The following is an 11908-nucleotide window of genomic DNA, read 5'->3' as shown; positions in this document are numbered from 1 at the left end:
TTATTATGTTAAGTTGTTGTATGCCACAAAAATAAGCATATGTCCTTGTCAACTGGGCCTTTTCCTATGGCCATCCTAAGACTTTTGTCATCCATAATTGTTGTTTTGCTTTGATTCTTCTCAAAAAATGGCTTATCAGTCCAGGACTTGCTTCTTCGGGGGAGTTTGTGAAAAGGACTCTTGAATGTAGGTTTCTGATAACATTGAGGATTATGCCACTGGACTAGAGAGAAAACTTCTGAGACTCTAATTACAAGGCTCAAATGTTCACAACAATTCCTAACCCAATATGAAGCAGACCAGGAGTTGATTGCATGGACTGAACTAATAGAGGACTGAAATAATTTTTTGTTTTTTTCTTAGAAAAAATGCTGATTCTTTCTTCTGTTTTTTTTTTTTTTTTTTGTTTATCAGAGTTGAGGGAGCTTTTTTCTTTTGGCCTATTTGTATTGTTTAAGAATTGAGAGGAGTATATGTTTTTAAACAGATTTGAGACATATTTCTCTCTCTGCCTGATTTCTTCAGAATTTTGAAACTCTATATTCTTAATTTATGGCAATGTGTTTGTTTGCATATATTTTCTTTTCTAATGGCGCATAGTTGGAACTCGTTATTTTCCAAGGCTTTGACTAAAATGACATGTTTTCTGAATGAGCATACTGCTTTGAGAAATTGAGGTTGACTTTGCAGAGTGGATGAAAACCCCTTAGAAAAACTGGCCTTATAGTTTATGAAGTTCCTTTCCATAGGGTTCCTGGCCAATGGAAAATAGAGAGTATCACTTTTTGAGAGACCTGGAAACCTCAAGCTGTTTGGGGGTCTCAAGAAGAGATGGGTTCACCCAATTCTTGCAGGTATTTTTAGGTGCAGATGGATCCTTGACTGGGCTCAGGAGGCCTTTGGAAGTCAAGTCTGAGATTCCTAATGAGAGATTCCAGCAAAGCCCATTTAGGAGAGCCCAGTTGGACAGTGATTCTTGCTGTATTTTGTGTGGTTATTCAGACCAAGTATGGTGGGACTGAAGCTTACTTTGTAGATAGGTTGGTACTGCTGTGTTTTGTCTTTGGTGCAAGTGAAGGACTGAAGAGAAAATGACTATGTTTCAGAAGAAACCCATAGTGTTTAATATTTGATTCCTGGGTGGCCATGCAGTTGCTCCTGGTATAAACCTGCCGACAATGTCCCTTCTCAAAATGTAGCAGCCAGAAAGATTGATGACTACATTTTCCATAGATGAGGAATTGATAAATTGAAAGTGGGAGACTAAAACCCACCCAATTTTCTCATAGAACTGATGTTTGTGGTTTCATCTGAATAAACATAGAAATTGACTCTCCCAGTATTAAAACTTGAGAAAGTTGTATTTGTCTTGTCTGGGATCCCCTCTCAGGAAACGAACCATCAGGTCTCCCAGATAGCATCCAGGAACTGAATCTTCCACATTACCACATCTGGGCAATGAGATGCAGGACCCCTGCAATGATTGCCCAACCAACCACCTGCTTTTTATGATTGACAAACTCATCTTACTTATCCCTTGAACATTCTCTTTTCTCACACATGGTTACATTTCTTTCCTACTATAAAAACCCCTAATTTTAGTTGGTCAGGGAGACGGATTTGAGAATTATTTCCTATCTCCTCAAGTGTAGCACCTGATTAAAGCCTTCCTCCCTGGCAATACTCATTGTCTCAGTGAATGGCTTTCTGTGTGGTAAATAGCAGGACCTGGACCAAACCCCTGACATTTCAGTAACAATATTAGGAGTATCAAAGTCAGGGATAAGAGTGGTCAGTATGAGCTTCAGGCAGAAGGTGACATTTGAGCAAAATCTTGTAGACAATGAGGCAGTTAGTTAAGAATATTTTAAGAATTTTATATGTCTATTTTAAGGATTTTATAAGAATATTATAAGGAAGTGCTAATAGAAGTATCTTAAGGCAGTAACACACTTGGAATATTTGAAGAAGTACAAGGAGATCAATGGATTTAAAGCAGAATAAGTAAGAAGAAGAGTAATTAGTGATTAAATCTGTGAATGAATATGGTTCAGAACACGTAGGGAACTGTAGGTTTAAATAAAACCAGTATCAGAGGGTTTGTGCAGAATAGTGACACATAATCTGAATCACAATTTATCAAAATTACTCGGTTTGTTATGTTGGGATTAGATTGTAGCAGAGCAATAATGCAAGCAAAGAGATCAAGTCAAGAGGACTTTCAAATTGCCCAATGATGTGGTTTGAATCTGTATCCCCACCTGATATTTGTGTCTGTGTCCCCATTCAAATTTCATTGTAATTGTAATCTCCATTCTTCAAGGGAGGGACCTGATGGGAAAGTGACTAGATCATGGGGGTCAGATTTTCCTTTTGTTTCTGTTAATTGTGATAGTGAGTTTCATGAGATTTGGTTGTTTAAAAGTATACGGCAGCTCTCCGCTCTCTCTTGGTCCTGCTCTTGCCATGAAGATGCCTGCTCCATCTTTGCCTTCTGCATGAATTAAAGCTCCCTGAGGCCTCCTCAGAAGCAGATGTTGCCATGTTTTCTGTACAGTCTGCAGAAAAATGAGCGAATTTTGTTTATTAATTACCCAGTCTCAGCTTTCCTTATTGCAGTATGAGAATGGACTAATACACCCAAGTAAGAAATGTTAGTGGCTCTTCCCATGTGACTGTATCAGAGACAATAAATGGTTATACTCTTTCTATATTTTGAAGGGGCAGTCAATAAATTTCAGAAAAATAAATACAAATAAATATTAATATATTAAAAGTTTATTGTCATTAAGAGAAATTCAAACTATACTAAGATATAGCCATTAAAATAGGAAATAAAAATATAGATAATTACAAATGTTAGTGAAGATATGGAGATACTCAAATTCATATACATTGCTAGTAATGGCATAAATCGATATGATCACTTTAGAAACTAATTTAGCAGAATCTACTAAACTGAACATATGTACACCCTGTGATCTTATATATTTCTTCTAGATACATACCTAATAGATATGTTTATAGGGGTGCACTGAAAGACATATATAAAAATGTTCAAAAATCACTATTTGTAAAAACCACAAACTGGAAATTTCCCAATGCCCATCAGCAGTAGAGCATAAATTGTGGAATAATTGAAACAGGAAAAGTTCCTTTATTCCTCTTGCAGAGTGTGCAATGAGGGTGTGGCTAGCTTCTTCAGTGCCTCCTGGCTGCTCAGATCTCTAGGGGAAGCGTGCAGACAGGCAGGTTGTGGGGCTTCAACTCCAAGGCAGCATCTAGCCATGAATGCTTATAGCTCTGGAAGCCCCAGTGTGTGTGTGTTACAGTCTGCTCTTTCAGTTTAGTCATTGTGTTTATCAGCTCAATTAGACCCTCTGCCTTACCACAAGAAGAGAGGGCTTTCTGTATCCTGGGTTCTTGGCTTGGTGTACCAGAAAAATTGGATTACATGTATGCTTGAAAGATGGGTGTAAGGTTTTTTTTTTATTGAGTAGTGGTAGCTCTCAGCGAGTTGGATGGGGAGGCCAGAAGCAGGATGGAATGGGAGGGTGGTTTTCCCCTGAGGTCAGGCCACCCAGCAGCTGGGCTCTCCTCTGGTCACCCTGGCCAAACTCCACATCATTCCATGAGTCAATGGCTGGCTGACATCTACTGGTGCCTGTCAGTGTACTGTTCTTCCTGTGTGTTCCTCTGGACATCAGCCACTTGTGTGTTCTTCAGCCAGTGTGTTCCTCTCAATGCCCAGCCACTTGTGTCTGTGCCTGCTAGGGTCTCGGAGTTTTTATAGGCACAGGATGGGGGTGTGGAGGGCCAGGATGGTCTTGGAAAATGCGACATTTGGGCACGAAAACAGAAATGCCTGTCCTTACCTAGGTCCATGGGCACAGGCCAGGGGGTTGAGCCCTAGTTGGGGACCCATCCTTCTCTACCCAGCACTTCCCTGCCCCTCCTGTATCATAATCACACAATGGAGTATAATAATCAAATGAGAATGAATGAGAAATTACATCTATATACAAAAGTATGGATAAAGCCCACATACAAAAAAATGTTGAGTAAAGAATGCAGATACATAAATCATCATGGAATCAGTTCACATAAAGATCAAAACCAAGAACAGTTAATCTATGGTGTTAGAAATCAGATAGAGGGCTCCTTTGGATAAGAGTTAATGACTGTGCCTGGGAATACAAGGCGGGCTTCTGGGATGCTGCAAATGCTGTTTCTTGATCTGGGTGCAAGTCACATAGGGTGGATCAGCTGGTGAACATCCATGAATTCATTTGTGATTTTGCACATTTTTAAATACAAATGTTGTACTTCACATTTGAAAATAGAGCTAGTGCTTTTAGCCTATGGCAAAAATATAAAAAAAAATTTTGGCTAGAGAATGGGAAGAAAAATGTTCTCTTGCAGGGATGGTATGAATATAAATTAGTGTAAATTTTATGGAAGTCGATTTTTGTCTTACTAAATACCAAACCTATGAATTCACATATTCCTTTTCCCAGCAGATATACTCCTAAGAATATGTTTTTATACTTTTACACATGAATAACATAATGTATGTTCAAAGTTATTGTAGCATTGTTTGTACTAGCTATAAACTGAAACAACCTTAAAGGAATCAATGGAAACACGTTTAAATAAATTATGGCTGCAGCTGTTCAATGGAAAGTTATGGAGTTATAAAAAAAAAGCATGAAAAAGAGTTATATGCACTAATATGGAACAATTGTCAAGATACATTATGAATTTTTAAGTGAGGTGAAAAATGACTGACTTATATGTTTCAATTTATTCTAAAAGAATATGTGCTTGTATATACATAGGGGAGGATAGATAAGAAACTTAAACACTCTAAGGAAAATAGATAATAAACCACTGATAGTAGTTGTAGAAAGACTTTCTACAGCATATCTTTAAGGTTTCTGAATAAGTAATTATATTTCTTATTCAATAAACAAATACAATATACATTGAAATGAAAAATAATTTTATTAAGGAGGAAAAGGTACACAATCTATCATAAAATAACTATAACCAGAGAAGGAAATAATTTTTCTCACCTGGGTACTACACCAATGCAGTGTTCCAAAGTCACACCTGTATCATTAAGTGTGAAGTTTAATAAATTGTGGGAGCCATTCAGAAGAGGCAGTTTTATAGTTCCTGCTTAACAGAACATATGATAACATTGTGGTTATATTTATTGGATTCTGTCACTGTCAGTTTAAGATCATGTCTACTTCTTTATTCATTGCATTAATAAGAAAATAAATTATCTAACATAGTCATTTTACACTTGCCTTTCTGTTTTCTAGTTTTTCATAATTTAAAAGAAATACTACAGAGATCTGCTTTTCAAAGGTACCTATATTTACAAGGTATCTAATATCTAGATGAAAAGTCAAAAATACTTTACTTTTTGTACTTCTCTTTTTACATTCTTGGGTCAATAATCTTTTCTTATTTCAGCAATGTATAGATAGATGGTTGTAATCTCAAAGATTTTATAAGAATCAAGTATTTTCTAATTATAAAACACACTTGAAAATATTCAATGGATATCTTATGTTAATATGAAAATATACACTAAGGCTAACAATTTTAGTTCATAATTTTAATGTGCTATACATTTTTATCTCATTATTTCAAAATATAGATATTAGTTACATCAAATTCAAATGATTCAGAAAATCTTCTTTTATTGTTTGTACCAAACAATATATTTTGGATATATATTTCTCAAAATAGAAAGATAAATACATACAGATTGTATGAAATATTTTAAAAAACTGATACATTAGTTTTTAGATAAATTTTGTAACTATATCAAGAAACTCAATTAAGAACTATTTAAAATTTTAATGAAATCATTCCAGTAAATGAAGCTAATATTTTAAAAAGTAATCTATTTTATTTATTTCTTCTAAAAAATGGGATACATGTACAGAACGTGGAGGTTTGTTACATAGGTATGCATGTGCCATGGTGGTTTGCTGCACCTATTGATGCATCTTCTAAGTCCCCTCCTTTCACCCCCCAACCTCCAGCAGGCCCTGGTATGTATTGTTTCACTCTGTGTCCATGCGTTTTCATTGTTAAACCCACACTTATTAGTGAAAACATCTAGTGTTTGGTTTTCTGTTCCTGTGTTAGTTTGCTGAGGATGATGCCTTCCAGCTTCATTCATGTCCCTGCAAAGGACATGATCTCATTCCTTTTTATGGCTCCACAGTATTTCATGATGTATATGTACCACATTTTCTTTTATTATTATTATTATTATTGTTATTATTATACTTTAAGTTCTGGGATATATGTGCAGAACATGCAGGTTTGTTACATAGGTATACATGTGCCATGGTGGTTTGCTGCACACATCAGCCCATTAGGTATTTCTCCATCTACATTAGGTATTTCTCCTAATGTTATCCCTCCCCTTGCTCCCCATCCCCTGACAGGATCCCATGTGAAATGCTCCCCTCCATGTGCCCATGTATTCTCATTGCTCACCTCCCACTTATGTGTGAGAACCTGCAGTGTTAGGCTTTCTGTTCCTGTGTTGGTTTGCTGAGGATGATGGTTTCCAGCTTCATTCACAAACCTGCAAAGAACATGAACTCATTCTTTTTTATAACTGCATAGTATTCCATGGTGTATATGTGCCACATTTTCTTTATCCAGTCTATCATTGATGGGCATTTGAGTTGGTTCCAGGGCTTTGCTATTGTGAATAGTGCTGCAATAAACATATGTGTGCATGTGTCTTTATAATAGAATGATTTATAATCCTTTGGGTATATACCCAGTGATGGGATTACTGGGTCAAATGGTATTTCTGGTTCTAGATCCTTGAGGAATCGCCACACTGTCTTCCACAATGGTTGAACTAATTAACACTCCCACCAACAGTGTAAAGTGTTCCTATTTTTCCACATCCCCTCCAGCATCTGTTGTTTCCTGATTTTTTAACAATCGTCATTCTAACTGGCATAAGATGGTATCTCATTGTGATTTTGATTTACATTCTCTAATGACCAGTGATGATGAGCTTTTCTTAAGTATGTTTGTTGCCCACTTAAATGTCTTCTTTTGAGAAGTGTCTGTTCATATCCGTCACCCGCTTTTTGATGGGATCGTGTGTGTTTTTCTTGCAAATTTGTTAAGTTCCTTGTAGATTCTGGATATTAGATCTTCGGCCCCCAATCTCTTCTGGCTTGCAGAATATCTGCTGAGAGGTCCACTGTTAGTCTGGGCTTCCCTTTGTAGGTGACATGGCCTTTCTCTCTGGCTTCCCTTAATAGTTTTTCCTTCATTTCAACTTTGGAGAATCTGATGATTATGTGTCTTGGGGTTGATCTTCTTACAGAGTATCTTAATGGTGTTGTCAGTACTTCCTGAATTTACATGTTGGCCTGTCTTGCTAGATTGGGAAAGTTCTCCTGGATAATATTCTGAAATGTGTTTTCCAGCATGTTTCCATTCTCCACATCTCCTTCTGGTACTCTGATCAATCGTAGGTTCAGTATTTTTATGAAGTCCCATATTTCTTGGAGGCTTTGTTCATTTCTTTTCTTTCTTGTATCTCTGTCTCTACTTGTCTGCATGCTTTATTTCAGCAAGGTGGTCTTCAATCTGTGATATTCTTTCTTCCACTTGGTTGATTTGGCTGTTGATACTTATGCATGCTTCACAAAGTTCTCATGCTATATTTTTCAGCACAAGCAGGTCATTTATGTTTCTCTCTAAACTGGTTATTCTAATTAGCAATTCCTCTAACCTTTTATCAGAGTTCATAGCTTCTTTCCATTGGTTTAGAACATGCTCCTTTAGCTCCGCATGGTTTTTTATTATCATCTTCTGAATCCTACTTCTGTCAATTCTTCCATGTCATCCTTGTCCAGTTCTGTGCCCTTGATGGAGAGATGTGATCATTTGGAGGAAAAGAGGCACGCTGGCCTTTTGGGTTTTTAGTCTTTATCGCTGATTCTTTCTCATCATGAGTTTGTCTAGTTTTGGTCTTTTAGGCTGCTGACCCTTGGATGGTTTTTTTGTTTGTTTGTTTTTTTGGTGGGGGCTTTTGGTTGTTGTTGTTCATACTGTGGTTGTTGCTTTCTGCTTGTTTTTCTTTCAGTGGTCAGACTCCTGTTCTGTAGGGCTGCTGCAGTTTGCTGGGGGTTCACTTCAGGCCCTATTCATCTTATTCACTCCCACGTTTGCAGATATCACTTAAGGAGGCTGGAGCACAGCAAAGATGGGTGCCTGCTCCTTCTTCTGGGACCTCTGACCTCTAGGGGCACTAACCTATACAGGATCACTCTTGTATAGGATGTCTGACAAGTCCTATTGGAGGGTGTCACCCAGTTGGTTGGCATGGGGAAGAGGACCCATTTAATAAAGCACTCTGTCCCTTGTTTGAGGGGGGTGTGCCTTGCTTGGGTGAAACCTACTCATCTGGGCTGCCCAGATTTCTCAGAACTACCAGGAGGAAAGGTAGGACTGCTTGTCTGTAGAGACTGTGGCCACCCCTCCCCTTAGGGGCTCTGGCCCAGGGAGATCTGGGTTCTGTCTCTGAGCCACTGGCTGGAAATACTGGAGTTCCTGCAGGGAATCACCACCATGAAGTTGGATGGGTCAGGGACAGGCCTGAAGAGGCACTCTGGCCACAGATTGCCACAGCCAGTATGTTGGCCTGTGGGGCACAAGTCTTGGGACCAAGTTGTCCAGTCTCCCTGGCTCCAGTAGGGAAAAAATCACAGCCTGGATGGACAGAGATGGTTGCTGTTCTTCCCTGCCCAGAGAGCTTAGCATGTTAGGCAATTGCAAGTCCCAGTGCTAGCTGCTGCCCTTCTCAGAAGGAGCTCAAAGGGCTTAGACAGCAGGCAGTCAAAGGGCTTAGACAGCAGGCAGCCACAGCTTGGTACTGGTTGCCCCTCCCCCCAGAACTCAGCAGGTTTAAGCAGATTCCAGGTGAGAGGCTGATGAGGATATGCGTGTTCCGGGATTGGGAACCGAGTCCCCAGTGGCGTGGGTTCGCAAGTGGGGTCTTCAAATCCATGGATAGCATAGTTCCATGAAAAAACATAGTTTTCCCTCCTAGGTAGCATGCTCACTCACTGTCTCCCTTGGATGGGGAGAGAGGACTTCCCTGCACCATGTGGCTCTCAGGTAGGCCCCTGCACCACATTGTTCTTCCTTCTCTCTGTGGGTAACACCAGCCTTCTAGTCAATTCTGATGAGAGAACCTGGATATGTTGGTTGCTGTTGAAGGATTCACACTTTTATTATGTTTCTTTCCAATGGGAGCCTTTGCCTCGCTGCTATTTCTAGTTGGCCGTCTTGGCCCTACCTTATACTTAGTTTTTAAAATTCTATTGTTATAAGAATACTTGGCCTGAGATATATCCTTTTAACACATTTTAAGTGTACAATACAGCATTGTTGACTATAGATACAATGTTGTGCAGCAAATCTCTAGAACTTACTTATCTTCCTTAACTGAAATTTTATAACCAGTCATTAGTAACTCCCATTTCTGGTCCCCCTGGCTCCTGGTAACCACCTTCCACTCTTTGATTCTAAGAACACGACTATTTCAGATTGTCGATATAAGTAGAATTATGCTGTGTGTGTGTGTGTGTGACTGGTTTATTTCATTAATCATAATGTGTTGAAGTTTCATGAATGCTGTTGCATTTTGCAAAATTTTCCTCCTTTCTAAGGCTGAAAAATATTCAAAAAAATATTTTTTTAAGCAGCAGGGGTTTGATAGGCAGAAGAGAAAGGAGGAGGGAAAGACCCTATTCTACATTTTTAATCCATTTTCTGTTCAAGGACATTTAGTTTGTTTCCATATCTTGACTATCATAAATAATGCTTCAATGAACATAGGAGTTCTCATATCTCTTCTAGATCCTGATTGCAATTCTTTAGAATAAATATCTAAAAGTGGGATTGCCGGATTATATGTTGAAGCCCTTGACTACATTTGGTATTTCATTTATTGAATTATACAGTTTCAGGATTTCTGTTTGATTCTTTTTTTATATATGATATCTATCTCTTTGGTAAATTTCTCATTCATATTCTGAATTGTTTTTCTGATTACTTTGTATTGTTTATCCATGTTATGTATGCCAGTGAGCATCTTTATTCCCATGGTTTTAAATTCTTTTTTCAGGCATTTTGCAAATTTTCTTTCATTGGAATTGGTTGCTGAAGAATTATTGTGTTCATTTGGAGTGTCATATTTTCTTGCTTTTTTATGATTATGGTGATCTTTTGTTGATATATAATTGCATCTGGTGTAACAGTTGCTTCTTTCAATTTTTTGATTTGGCTTTTGCAAAGGGAAGAACTTTTCCTGTAGATGTATCTATGGCGTTGGTGGGTAGAGTACATTAGCTTTGATTATGTATATATGAAGTAGTGTAAACTTTATATCTTTTTTTTTTTTTTTGGTTGTCAATAGCATCAGTGGTATATGAGATTGCCTCAGTGGTTTATAGTGTGGTTTTTTTATTGCATGCTGTGGTGAGGTTTTGCTGGTGAAACCAGATCAGTCAGTACTCAGACCCCAAGAGTAGCAGCAGTGACTAACTGCACCTGTCCTTGGGGCTCCCAGGTGATATACACAGGCACAAGTGTTTACAGGTCAAGGTGGGCAATTCTTTGGTGTCTAGTCTGCTTGCTTAGGTACCAGTTGTGGCAGCAGTGGTCTGGGCGAGTTAGCAAATCTTTGGGCACCTGGGTGGCATATGTGCTATGGGCAATGGTCATAGCAGTAACAGGGCAACCTTAGACCTCTAACACATCACTGATGTTAGCAATGACTGCAATGGGATGAAAGGGCCAGTTCCTAGGTTCCCAGTGGCACATGTGGGTGTTGTCAGCAGTGGTAGTGGTGGCATGCTGAATGAACCCTTCATCAGGCCGCTGGAGGAGTACCCAAATGCCAGCAGTGGTGGTTTGAGTGAGGCCTTCAGACAGCTTACTGGGGCACTGGAAGCAGGTTTTCTAGCCCTGTGGTTAGACACTCTGGTACTGCACATGCATGCCTGTGGCAACTGACAAAGTGAGGTTATCTCCACAAATCCAGGTAGAATGCTTGGGCTCTGGGGGTGGGGGTTGTGTCAGGTGGGGTAGGCCTGTTCTTGGGTCCCTCTGATGGTAGACATGAGCACAGGCTATATAAGCAGGGCAGGGCAAGCTCCAGGCCTCTGGTCAGTGTGCTGGGGCATTGGCAGAGGCATGTGTTCTGGGGTTGTTACTAGGCTCCTGGTACTGTGTATGTACAGCTGAGGTTATTGACAGGGCAAGGCAATATCCAGGCCCCTGGACACCATGTTCAGGCACTGAAGTCGGGGTGATGTCTGACCAGGCAGGTCTGTCCTCAGTCCCAGCATCAGTGTGCATGGGCATAGGCTGTGGTGAGCAGGGCAGAGTGTCCTCTAGGCCTTGTGTAGCCAGCTTGGGTTGAGGCAGCACTATGGGGGACAAGCTTATCCTCAGGGCCCAAGCAAATGTGCAGTGGCCCTTCTTCTACTGCTGTGGGGGGTGGGTTTGCTGTCTGTGGTAACCACCCTGAGCAGGTTGTTTTCAGGCTCTGGAGAGCACACTCTTCAATCTCTAGCATTGGTAGTGGCAGTAGCAGCAGCATGCAGGGAGAGCTTGTCTTCCAGGTGAATTCAAGTGCTTGGCAGCTTTGCTGCTCAGGGAGGGCCCAGGGTCTGTCTGTGGTAGCTGTAGCAGGCAGGTAGCTCTCAGGCTCTGGGAAGCACATACTTTGCTGCTGGCAGTGGCAGTCCTCAGGGTGCATGTGATTGTGCCGTGGCTCAGCCTGTCTCTGGGGCAGGGTTGCTATTGATGACAGTGGCCCTAAGCAGGCAGGTTTCAG

At 39.9% G+C, this 11908-nt stretch overlaps 1 long non-coding RNA gene across 1 annotated transcript; it reads right to left on the bottom strand.

Annotated features, from left to right (window-relative positions):
- Positions 1 to 363: 363 nt before the first annotated feature.
- LOC108307000 lies at positions 364 to 5582 on the bottom strand. Its single transcript, XR_001826368.2, has 2 exons — positions 5076 to 5582; positions 364 to 2558 (listed from the first exon to the last, which is right to left on the bottom strand). It is a non-coding gene; the product is annotated as an uncharacterized LOC108307000 (long non-coding RNA).
- Between the last annotated feature and the right edge of the window lie 6326 nt (positions 5583 to 11908).

This window comes from Cebus imitator, unplaced genomic scaffold, assembly GCF_001604975.1.
Source record: "Cebus imitator isolate Cc_AM_T3 unplaced genomic scaffold, Cebus_imitator-1.0 Scaffold3, whole genome shotgun sequence".
Lineage (NCBI taxonomy): Eukaryota > Metazoa > Chordata > Mammalia > Primates > Cebidae > Cebus > Cebus imitator.
The sequence above is the reverse complement of the archived record's forward strand: the minus strand, read 5'-3'. Positions and strand labels throughout refer to the sequence as shown.